We start from the raw sequence: 13058 nt of genomic DNA, 5'->3' as shown, positions 1-13058 counted from the left end.
GAAATTTGTACCTCAGCTATCCATCAACATTGGACACTAAAATTTAGGGTTAGATTATTACGTGTAACCATAAAGGGCACGGAAAGGAGTCATCCGAATGGACATAGGATAAGTGGTGTTATAATAATACTCCCCCAAATACAACCACTTAACCCAATCTCTCTGTTGGTCTGCAATGTAGTTCCTCAAGTACCCTTCCACCCACTTATTCACTATTTCGGTCTGACCATCCGTCTACGGGTGATAGCTAGTGTTGGGAGTCAACTCTGTACCTGTGAATCTAAAAATCTCTTGCCAAAAGGTACTGAGAACCCTACTGTGCTTGTCGCTCACAATAGTCCTGGGTAATCCATGGAGACGGAAAACCTCTCAACAGAACAACTCAGCTACCTGAGAGGCTAACCAATCTACGACGATCGCGAAGAAGTGAGCGTACCTGGTCAATCTGTCTACCACTACAAAGATGCAGTCCCTGCCCTAGACCCTAGGCAACATGGTAATAAAATCCATGGAGATACTCTCCCACCTTTGAGCTGGAATAGGGAGAGGCTATAGTAAACCTGCAGGAGAGCCCTATTTAGACTTGTTTTGCTGACAAGTCTGGCACTCTCTAACATGCTGCAATACATTGTCCTTTAGCCCCTTCCAAGAGAATCTCTCCCTGATCTACCTGCAGGTTTTAAAATACGCTGGGTGCCTTGCTGATGGTGCATTGTGTACAGTGTGCATAATATCCGTCTTTAGTTTAGATTCAGGTGCTAGGTAGATTCTGTTTTTGTAATATATAACATCATTCATCACCTTGTACCGCTTGTCCTAAAGTATACCGTCCATAACCTGACATGCATGAGCATTTTTGGAATACTCCACTAATAGCTAGGACCTCCAATCTACCGAAATCTCAGAAATGGCATAACACTCTAACACTGGGGGTCTTCGGGAAAGAGCATCAACAACTATATTATTTTTTCCCTTGACATACTCAATGTCAAAATCATAAGCTTGGATCTTGCTGATCCATTTCTGCTGTCTTTCATTCAACTCCTGTTCCAAGAAGTAGCGTAAGCTGTTATTATCGGTCTTTATTGTAAATTTACTTCCCACCAAGTACTGCCAGCATCTCCTTATCATAAGTGGAATATAGTAACTCAGTGCCCCTAAGTTTTCTTCTCTCAAAAGCAATGGGATGACGATCCTGCATCAATACTGCCCCTATTTCGCTTCCTGAAGCATCACACTCTAACGAAGGGTCTAGAAAAATTAGGAAGTGCTAGCACTAGACATGTACTCATCACCTGTTTCAATTTATCAAATGCTGCCTCAGAATCCTGTGTCCATCTAAATGCCCCTTTCTATGTTAGATCGATAAGGGGTGCTACTATCTGGGAAAAACCTTTGGCGAACCGCCGATAATAGGAACAAAGACCAAGAAAACCCTGCAACTCAGATACATCTCTTGGTGGTGGCCAATCCAGAATTGCTTGTATCTTCTCCTAATGCACCTTAACCCCATCGGCACCAATCACATGCCCCAAATAGAGAATCTCGATTAGCCTGAATTCGCACTCAAACTCTTTTTGCAAATAAGAAATGTTGCTCCATGAGACTAAGAACCTCATCCAAATGTCGCAAATGTTCTTCCCAAGTTCTGCTGAAGATTAAAATGTCATGAAAGAAAACCAATACACTCTTCCTTAACTATTTTTTGAAAATATGGTTCATGCAGGACTGAAAAGTGGCAAGTGTATGAGTGAGCCCAAATGGCATCACAAAGAACTCATAGTGTCCATAGTGGCATTTGAAAGTTGTCTTATGCACATCCTCCTCTCGGACTCGAATCTGGTGGTATCTTCATCGAAGGCCTATCTTCGAGAAATAAATTTCCCCGTAAAGCTCATCCGATAACTCATCAATGTGGGGAATCGAATACCTGTTTTTAATGGTTCTCCTGTTCAGGGCCCGGTAGTCTATACACATCCGAAGGGTGTTGTCCTTCTTAACCAACACCATTGAAGAGGTAACGGGGCTAGAGCTGGGTCGGATATGCTCCATATCTAAAAGCTCCTTGATCGTCTTCTCTATCTCTTCCTTGTAGTTCCTGGGGTGACGATAAGGAGTAATAATGACGGGTTTGGCACCCTCCTCTAGCTCGATAATATGCTCAAACCCTTTGTCTGTTGGAATTCTCGGAGGTATATCCTCAAACACTATCTGGTGCTTGTCTAAAATTGTTTGAATGTCATAATGATACTGCTGCCCTGTATCCTGTATCTCCTTTGAGGAGATGAAACACTGTGTCGCCCACTCTATATCATCATGTCTCAAAATGGCATCCATCTTGTGAGCTGTAATCAATCTGGGTCCACTATCTGGTATGGCTTTTAGGACTACTAACCGATCACCCTGTGAGAATTCCAACTGCACGGTCTTGTGATCAAAAGTGTACTTGTGAAGAGTGCTTAACCACTGTCTACCCAGAATGGCATCCAAACCATCCAAATCAACAATGTAGAAATCAGTCTCCAAAAGATAATCGTCAAACTGTATCTGAAGATCGGCTTTCACCGTACACCTCAACACTTCATTGCCTGCTACCTTCACCTCAAACTCGGGAGTGTTAACTCTCTGCAAACCTCTCCTAGATACCATCCGTGTACTAATGAAATTATGAGAGGCTCCTGTATCCAAGAGGCAAACAATGTGTTGTCCCTTAACCACACCCTTCACTCTAAAAGGATGACATGCTGGATCACTAGAAAGAGTGGCTATAATTGGAGGCTGTTCTGTGACGTTTTTCTTCTTCTTATCTTTAAGGGGTTGCTCTTCAACTTCTTCTTCCTTGCTGTTCTCAACAACTTCACCTTCCTGTTGTTCCCCTTCATCCTCAGAGAGAACCTCAACATAATGTATCTTTCCTTTCCCAAGGCATTTGTGATCAAGGGTCCAAGGCTCCCTGCAAGTAAAGCACAATTTCTTCTTCCTGAGTTCATTCCACGTCTCAAAATCCAATCTGGGAGGATTTGGTTTTTTCTGGCTTTTGTTTCCTTGGCTCGATGTAGATCCCCTATAAGGTTTCTTTGGAGGCTGTTATATCGATGAAGGTGAATCCATAACATGAGCTATCTTGATTGCATCATCCAGGGTGTTTGGTTTAAGAACCTTAACCTGTCCTGTAACCCCTCTGTGAATAACATCACTTTCCGCTGCTCTGAAATGTCTGGCACCATAACTAATATACGCTGAAACTCATCAATGAACTTATCTAAAGATCCACTCTGACGTAGTTGAGCCAAATCCCTGTAATAGACTTCAACATCTTTCTAGTCAAAGCCGGTAATCAACTTGGAGCTGAAAATCTCATTGAAGTTATGAGGCCGTGATTTTGGGTGACTAATCCATGATGGCACCAATTGTATGTGGCTCCCTTTAGGTGCATGGTTGCAAATCTAATGGCTTCCACTTCAGCCATGGGCTTAAGTGTCAAATAGGTATCCAGCTTGTGAATCCAAGCTCTAGAAGATGTTTGACCGCTGCCATCAAAGGTGGGGAGAGTTAGTTTGTTCATAACATGTTTTAGATCTTTGTTAGGTGCTCTCGGTCTCCGATCCTGCTGCTGCCTATTAGCCTCTCTTTTCTGATTTAGATACTAAACGAAGGTCAGATTTTGTTTAATTGGATCCGGAATCAAATCCCACTCATCAAATTTTGCCATCACATTGTCTAGTAATAAATTTGGAGCTGTTCGTGGTACAACTTCTTCTACATTAAAAACCGACATCAAGTGCCTGTCCGTGTTATGTGTGGGAGCTCTAGCTACTCGGCGAGATCCAACTATAATACCACCTCCACTGTGATGGCTAGGAGCCCTTCTATGGACCGGAAGCAACTGTTGCATGGTACCTGCTAATTGTTGAAGAGCATTTGCAATGTTGTTTTGCCCATCTCTAATAGCCTATAATATTTCCCAGACTTCCTTGTCCTATTCATCTTGATTATGTGCCATTTGAACCTTTTTTTTTGGTTCAGCTTGTCCCAAATGATCAACTTGTTGAGTAATATCAGCTTGTTCACTTGTTCCAAAAGTTATTTCCTCATCAACAGAAAAACTGTCTTCAATGTCAATAGGTACTGAAGAGTCGGCTTTTTCCAGCTGTAGGTGACTGAATTTATGTTGTCTCCTACTCATTCCTGGCTATCATTTTTGGGTGATAATGGTGTGCAAAAAAAATATTATTTCCCACAAGATGGCAAGTCTTGTGGCTCTGATACCACTGTAATAATCTGTACTTAAATTTTGATCAAAATGCTGATTAAATATAACTGAGAGGAATTTAATCAACAGTTCACAAGCAATCTGGATACGTTATAATACTGCTGTAATACACTTTCTAGTACTATTCTTCTTTCAGCATACCTTAAGAACTCTATTCACTAGTGAACAGGTGTTACGTCAAAGGATTGCCCAACTTACTTCAAAATTTCTTATGTAAAATCCCTTCAGGAGAGAATGGCATTTTGATAAATAGTTTGTAAGCACTGTAGAGGTTCCAACTAATACAACTTTGAATAACAATGAGAACTACAACTTTGAATAACAATGAGAACTATTTGAGCAACCAATGACACTTAAACCAACCAATTGGTAAGATTCTACATATACCTACTATTTGGTATTATGTGATTACATAACTTGCAGACTGAAAGAAAATCAATTTATTTATAAGCAGTGGAAGTTGAGCGCATAATGGTGTGTCGAGCTTGGGTACCTACATGCCTTGTACTGTCCTCTGGTGTGAATGTGATGAGCACACAATTCTCGCGTGGTAGAACAACTCCCAACTCCGTGCTATGATAGTACCTGTAGCCGTCCACACTTTCTACTCAACCTGTGACTGAACTGGAATTTCTTGCCTGTACACCGTTAGCAACTCAATATGTTACAAGAGATGCTACCCTACATGAATGCCCAGTCGTCCGACGTATTTGGTTCCAGTAAACACTTTACTGTAGGGACTTTACTATTCCCTCCATTGAGAGCAGGTCATCTGCTGAATATGTTCAAACAATTCTGTCGCTGTGTAGGCCCAGATGCTGTTGCTTGTTGATGGCAACCAGGAGAAAATGCAGTTCGGCTTCGATGATAACAATGCCCCTTACAATGTAGTTGTCGAGACCTGCTATAAACTCCTTCCATGTGAGTTTCCAATCATTGCAAACTTCGGCTCAATGTCATATAAATGAGACCACACAACCTATAAGTAAACGTCAGGGTTCCATCACCATGAATATGATCTCAGAACTCAGAAAATCTTGTCAATACTGAGAGTCTCCTGCTATAATGAAACAATTTGTGGAGCTAGGACTATGTGCATACTCCTTGCACCATTTCAAGGGTTTTCGTCCTTGGGATTTCCAGTCACACTTAAGCAACCAATGAAAACCAATATTTTGAGTTTATCAAATTCTCCTGTGTTCAAATCCCAATACAAGCTCTTCTTTTATAACCTCGAAGCGAGGGAAAAACACAAGGAGCAAGGAATGTGGGATAAAAATACCATTTTCGTCCTATAGTCACTTAAAGCCACTTTATAAAGTAAATAACTTTATAACATAAAGTGACTTTATTCTACACACTTTAATAAAGTACTAAAGCAAATAAAATTAAACCTCCGTTGTGACTGGTAGGCATCCTTTTAGTTAATGCTTTTAATCTATTCGGATGTGGAGATAGATTAAGCTAGCGCCAAAACACTAGCACTGAGAAGGGGACATGACACTTGCATTGAATAATGCACTGAAAGAGGATAATTTGAATTCACTATGTAGAATCCCTATTAGAGTCCAACAAAGGACCTAACACAACCAAATCATAGAGGACAATAGGTCTGGTAAGTGTATTCATGAAGACCATCTTGGATAGAGTGCTATGAAAGTGGTTCAGAATCACTATTGCTCGTGGAGGGCCAATGAGCCATAATCCCTATTGATCTATGGTCGAAAGGCAAGTCTCCTAGTAAATAGGGGCCTTGAAAACATGACTTCAAGATATGTGTAAGAGGATAAGATCTCGACCTCCAATCCCCCGAAGAAGAAATGGAGGTGAGAAATCTTAAGACAATTGAAAACCATCACCAAATTAGTTGTCAAATATTGTAAATCATAAAAAGATATAATCTTTTCCACTATTGCTCTAAATCCTTAGGGGAGGAAGCTAAAAAAAGGACATCATTTGCAAGGAGAAGAATATAGATCATTACTCGGTGAAAAGACATACATCCTCGGGGAGATTGTGGTCCCGAAGATACCTTTCAAGCTTGTCAATGTAGATACCAAAGAGGGAAGGCGATACGGGGCAACCTTGCTTAACTTCGATAGTGCTCCTAATAAAGTTTGGAAACCTAGAAAGGGCCTTGAGATGATCCAAAGCCATCTCGTAGAGTCTCATGATAGTTTCCAGAAGAGTCTCAGAAATACCAATATCTAAGTATTTGAAAGAGGGATGTCCTAGAAACAAGTTCAAAGGCTTCATGAAAGTCCACAAAGCAAAAATACACCTTCGAGGAGTGATGGTGCACCTCGTTAATAATGCCCCAGAGAGTCAAGATGTGATCCATAGTTTGACAATCTTGTTTGAGACTAGTTAGCCCCTTGGCACAGCTATGATGTTGATCCAACTTCCTTGAAAGAAGAATATGGAAAGTTGTGGCGACAACTTGGAGAAGGTGTGCCCAACCATGATGGTCCTGTAATTGTTGGGATCTGATGTAGGACATGCCTTGTGTATGAGATAAATGATGTGTTGCAACCAAGAGGGGAGGAAACTTGTGCCAACAACCATGTTGAAGAGATTAGCTAAGTAGATCCCAAAATAATGTTTTCATAATTGAAGAAATTGGCCTTGAAGCCGTGCTTGTCAAAGACCCTACTAGAATACATAGTTCTAATTGCGGCCTTGATGGTGGTGTAGGAGAATTGGTGACAATGAGAGGGGGTGTTTTGACTGCCTCCTTATCAACAACCCTAATAAAAGGCTAAGGCAATTAATTAAATAAACGGTATTTAATTAAAACGGCTCTAGAGGAATAAGTTACAAATGACTTAATATGATCAAACATTTAATGATCAGATTTGGGTGTCTAGAGTGACCATTCATTGATTTAATGCCATCAGTGTTTAATCAATAGATATTGATTCAAATTGTTTTCATGGGATTAGTAAATTAGTTTTGTTTCCTAATCATTTGGGAGTAATTAAAGATTCATTGCATTTTAAAGACCTTGGCGATACTAGAATCTGTGTTGGTCAGGCAATAGTGTGATGCAATTAATATATATGCTAGATATATTGGAGGTCATCTGAAGGTCAATTGAAGATCATACATCAGCCATTGTCAAAAAGAAAGAGATCATTCGCCATTACTCTACTAAGTAGTGGAGTGTACATATATATATCATAGCCAAAACATATCGATAAATGTTTGATATCATGACACTCATTTTGTAAATACGGTAGGCTAACTTTGTATTGAAGATGAGAAGATCTTGTACACATTATCAATGTCACTTTCTAAGATTGTTGTGCATAAGCATGAGCTTGTTATGGTGATAAACAATCAAAATTAGTAATAGTGAGAATACTTTCACTAACGAAGATCTAAACCTTAATTCATCGATGACCCCATCAGATGGATTAGCAAAAGAGGAGGTGGGCACTCCCTCACATATAGATTACAAGCTCTCATTGCTTTTTGGCCATTTTCTGCTCTAGAGCAAGATTTGTTATCTCTATCAATTGGAAACTCTGTTGTGGACTCTAGAAATAAAAGGTCTGACAATTGTTACTTTTGGCATATGAAGATATCTAAGATAGTTGAATGTTGAGTCGATTATGTTCTTCGACTGTGCCATTTTGTAAACTATCAAGAAAAAGGGAAAATCTGGACAATTTCCATTAGGAACGTTACATTTAAATTTAGGAAATGAATTTTCCTTTCATGGAGTACAATGTCCCCATTTTTAGTAGGTTCCTACAATTGATTTGGTTAGCTCATCATCACGACTTTTGTGAGCTAGCTTTGGGGATTAGAGGGTCTCAGTTGTGGACTTGTTATTTTTAGTAAGTCTATTTCAGACAGTTGCCATACTAGGCAATGGAGTTGTGGCACTGGCAGTTGAGCATCATCTGCATTGGATGTATTTATTTATTAATGGGTTCATATATAGTAATTAAATAATGATGTTTTATTATCATAATGGCACTTTAAGTAATTTAATGTTATAAAGTGGTGTTTGAAGAAGCTCAGTGCCATATTGTGTTATAAATATGAGCTAATTTGGAGAGAAGCATCCAATTGTCTATTGCTTTTATTTATCTCTTGTGAGGGTTTTTGAGCTTGTGAATTTCAATCAATTGCTGATGTATAATGGATTTGGTCTGCGATTTTGACATCTCATACTGTTGCATAGTGTGGCTGAGAGGTGAATTATTCCTCAGGTAAAGTGGATTGGGTAATTGCATTATGAAGAACCAATTGACATCTTCCTTTATTGTATCTACCATGGCTAGGAAGAATTTGTTTCTCACAATCACTACTAATCTATTTCTGCAATTGGGGGACACCATCATTGGATTTTATTTTCACAACTTGGCATCAAGAGCCAACTATAGTGTGGGAATTTGCCTCTGCAAATTGAGGTTGTTATTTTCCATTGAATGCCTATGATATTAGTTGTCTGATGTTACTTATCCTCAACCCAAGCGGCCAGTTTAATCTGCTATCGGTGGTTGATACATTTGTTCATAGGGCAAATAATGGCTACAATGTTACACACCTGTTGCTAAATTTGGCATTTAAAAAATATTGGGATTAGAGGTGGCATTATATGATCTTGCCCTTGTATTTTCTGTCTCAGCCTTCCTGACCAAATTAACAACATTTCCTCGAATTTGGAGATTGGTGCTGCACATTGGCCGCCTGTATATTATTCAAGCTTTGCAACAGCCTACAGGTCATGTAAGGGGTGTTTCATGATAGTTTCAAGCTGCATTTCGCTCTCTGCTCAAGCTGCAATTGGGATTTTGGCGTGATGTTTTCTAGCTGTGATTGGACTGCAGGAATCAACAGCAACTTGCAAAATCTTCAAATGACACATCCAAGGAACAAGGTCCCTGATATCTAATCGTAATTCTCTTAATGTGTTGCATAATTAAGTCTGCTGGTGTTATGGGAATGTGCTAAGACTGTTGCAACCATCCCATGAGCTATGCTTTTGCCAGGTTCATTTCTTGTAATTATTTATATCAATTGCAGCCTTTGTTGTTAGTTAGTTTATTGGATTGCTGCAATATGTAATAGCATTGCCTGCTCAAGGTATATGTTTTCTATATTCAACATCCTCTCATATTTATATTGAGCATAAGTTATTGAATAGACATGTCTATTCAATTATCAAATAATTAGATTATATAAACTTAATAATTTATATATATATATATATATATTTTTCACATATAATAAATTTATATCTCACATAGAATTATATCTCATATATAATTACATGTATATCCATAGAGTTATCTGATAGAAGCTACCAAACATTAACACTCCCTCTTAGCAAGGGAGGATAAACACAAGACAAATATTACACCATTGGTGATATTAGGAATTTAAGGATATCTCAGAAGTTTTCCTCAATTTAATATCGCATACGATATCAAGAGTATTGATCTCCAGAATATCAACATATGATATTCATCAATTACTCAAACTAGGGTATGATATCACATTTGATATCAAGAGTCTTGATCTCCCAGAATATCAACGTCCGATATTCATCAAGTACTCAAAACAAGGTTTAGATATCACATTTGATATCAAGAGTATTGGCCTCTCAGAATATTAATGATATTCACCACTTACTCAAAACGTTTAGATATCACATTTGATATCAAGAGTATTGGCCTCACAGAATATCATGATATTCACCACTTATTCAAAACGTTTAAATATCACATTTGATATCAAGAGTATTGGCCTCCCAAAATATCAATGATATTCATCAAGTACTCTAAGAGTAATGGCCTCCCAGAATGTTGAGATACAAGACATTCACCACTTAATTTATTGGATCTCATAATACAAGTTGATTGTAAGATCGTCACCTTACAACAACTTCTCTCAAATACAAGTGATGATCATTTGGAAGTCATCACTTCCTCATGATGTACATAGGGGATAGGCCCATATAAAAGTCACATGGTCACAATCCTTTTGATTGTGACAACTCATAGATCATTAGAGAAACCATCTCAACATGGTTTACTCCCTCTTAATCAATAAGATTGGGTTCATTGAAGGTTAAGCAAATAGCATCCTCAATCTTCTCCCTCTCTTCCAAGGTTGCCTCTAATAACATGCCAGGCTCCCTCTGAATCATAATCTCCTTCTTCCTGCAAGAATATTCTCAAAGGAAAAGATCAAGGTAGCTCTTATAGTATATACAAAAATACAAATAAGAGAGAGACTTCATTAGTTAAATAAAATACTCAAGAATAATACGCAAGTCCGCATAGTATAAGACCACTCCAATAAAGCATATGTGTATATAATCCAACATCTATTATAAAAATCATATTTTCAATAATAATTATAAATTATCCTTTGGTTATATTTACATATTTTACACTTACACATATTATACATATATACACGTTACATATATATAATATATATAGTGAACTATACTAATGAATAAAACAACATATTATACATCATATATTTTGTCATATTATACAAAAATAAATAATCATTGCATACCTTCATTTTACATCACTATCTCCATGGTCTTCTTTAAGGGAATGGCTATACTAAGCTATATATGAGATGGCTACCATTTTAAACTTCTTCAGCCATATTGTATATTATCAAACAGTTTCCTCTTTCGATGCCACACCTTTGTTTTATCCCTATATATTTTATTACCTTCCAAAATGGAGATCGATAATTGTGCATATGCATAACATACCCTTAATAAATATATTCTCGCTGTAATAACCTCAATAGGTTATAACTTCTTCAATCACAAAAAATCTTTATACTTCAGTTGTTTAACATTTCGTCAAACATTTTGCAAGCAAACTCTGATACCATTGTAATGTTCCTGCTCAATTCCGACCTTAAAATGCTGATTGAAGGCTCGAAATTTTTTTTGTCAAACACTTTGCATACAAGGGGCCATATGACTGATATAACTTTTCAGATTGCTGCAATGACTCTTGTTTCGATTTGCATCAAAGAGAATGCTTACAAAAAACTCCAAATTGTTTGAACAATGACCTAACATAAATATGCAATTAATTTTGGCAATAGTGAATGCATATATGAGTTCTAATTATGAAAATGATCACCTATAGCCAATTGGTATTTTAACAAACAGTTGGTATGCAAGCTAACTGACAGATAAAAATGATATATTAATGCTCAAAGACAACTATTAATGACCAGCAATTGTATCTCCTTGATTGAGAATGAGTATCCAATACAATATTCATACTAAGTTAGCCAAGACTCTTGGCATTTACAAAGATATTAAAATATGATGATTGTTGGTAAAGTAATATGCACCTACAGCTGCCAATGAAAACTAATGCAATACTAAATATCTAACTTCAATGCTCCCCTACAGCAGTACGCTATTCACATGCATGATTAAATACAACTAAAGCCATGGATTGCTGATACCATTGTGAGAAATGTAAAAATGAATGATGTATCTATTAATGAATGATAGGTCTGATATGAAATGACAGTTACAATAGTACTCTATAGTGAAAGGCAACTAAGAAAATACACATCAGACCTGGCATATGAAGTCGCCTTAGAGAATAGATGTATTGCAATACCACTGAATAGAAAACAACCTCCTCAAGTGCCCAAGTCGTGCCTCTCTAGCTGCCACCCCTGATTGTAGATGGCTGCAATAAATTACTTCAATGTTGCCGCTTCTGCTTTGCTTTTTTCCGATTTGCTTTTTCCTCTTGCTTTTTCCGGATTTGCTTTTTTGAACTGCTTTTTTCAGATTTGCTTTTTTGAACTGCTTTTTCGGACCCGCTTTTTCGAATTGCTTTTTTTTTTCGAATTGCTTTTTTCGGAGCTTCTTTTTCGGACTGCTTTTTCGCCCTGCTTTAAAATGGCTTCCTATAATTTCAGACCTGCTAGAAATGACCTTCAATAATTTCGGCCCTGCTAAAATTGCCTCCTGAAATGCTGAAATGCTGAAAATGGCCTTAGGCCCAATGATGCCCTAGCTGAAGTGACTGAAGTATCACCTCCAAATGTGCAACCCTTCAGAAGATATTTCACTTCCTCAGTTATGCTAATCCAAGGGAGTTTTCGTTCCCAAAAATCAATTGACTATCTGAAACCACTTGGCTCCAGAATAGACTATGTGATTGAATCACAATTTGATGTTAAGAGAGAAATAAACAACTGGATGATTAGAATGAAGCCCGGAGTGCCTATTTTTTTTTTTTCTCCACTTTCTCCAAAAGCTTCTAGAACATTATTTTATTTTATCTATTAAGTGACTTTATAAAATATTTTATAATTCAAGTCACTTTATTAAATTAATTAAATATAAAGTTACCTTTTAATATTTATTTATTTGATAACTTTATAAATAATTAACTTAATACCACTTATTTATTTAATTAAAATAATTAATTAGTTATCCTCATAAAATATTCATTATTTTGGACAACTTAATTAATTAAATTAATTAATTCAAATTGCCTCCAAAATGGGGACATGACACTCGCTAGCTAGTTTATCAAAGAGGATTTGTCAGTTGATGTGGAAGTCAAATAGAACTGATTCATTTTAGTTTTATCTCCCAATAACATGTATGTGTTTGTGTGCAGAACAAATAGAATTGATTCATTTTAGTTTTATCTCTCAATAACATATATGTGTTTGTGTGTAGATCATTCTCGCGTATTTGTTCTTCCCACTGTCCAAAGTACATCCATTTCCTTATTGAAGCCATACTTCAATTATTTCG

At 37.4% G+C, this 13058-nt stretch overlaps 1 protein-coding gene across 1 annotated transcript in view; it reads left to right on the top strand.

Annotated features, from left to right (window-relative positions):
- LOC149554274 (external alternative NAD(P)H-ubiquinone oxidoreductase B1, mitochondrial-like) overlaps window positions 1–13058 on the top strand; it is a 123438-nt gene that overhangs the window by 44737 nt on the left and 65643 nt on the right. The window lies entirely within an intron of this gene.

This window comes from Cupressus sempervirens, chromosome 6 (genome assembly GCF_028749045.1).
Source record: "Cupressus sempervirens isolate cs-2001-9-10 chromosome 6, ASM2874904v1, whole genome shotgun sequence".
Classification (NCBI taxonomy): domain Eukaryota; kingdom Viridiplantae; phylum Streptophyta; class Pinopsida; order Cupressales; family Cupressaceae; genus Cupressus; species Cupressus sempervirens.
The sequence above is the reverse complement of the archived record's forward strand: the minus strand, read 5'-3'. Positions and strand labels throughout refer to the sequence as shown.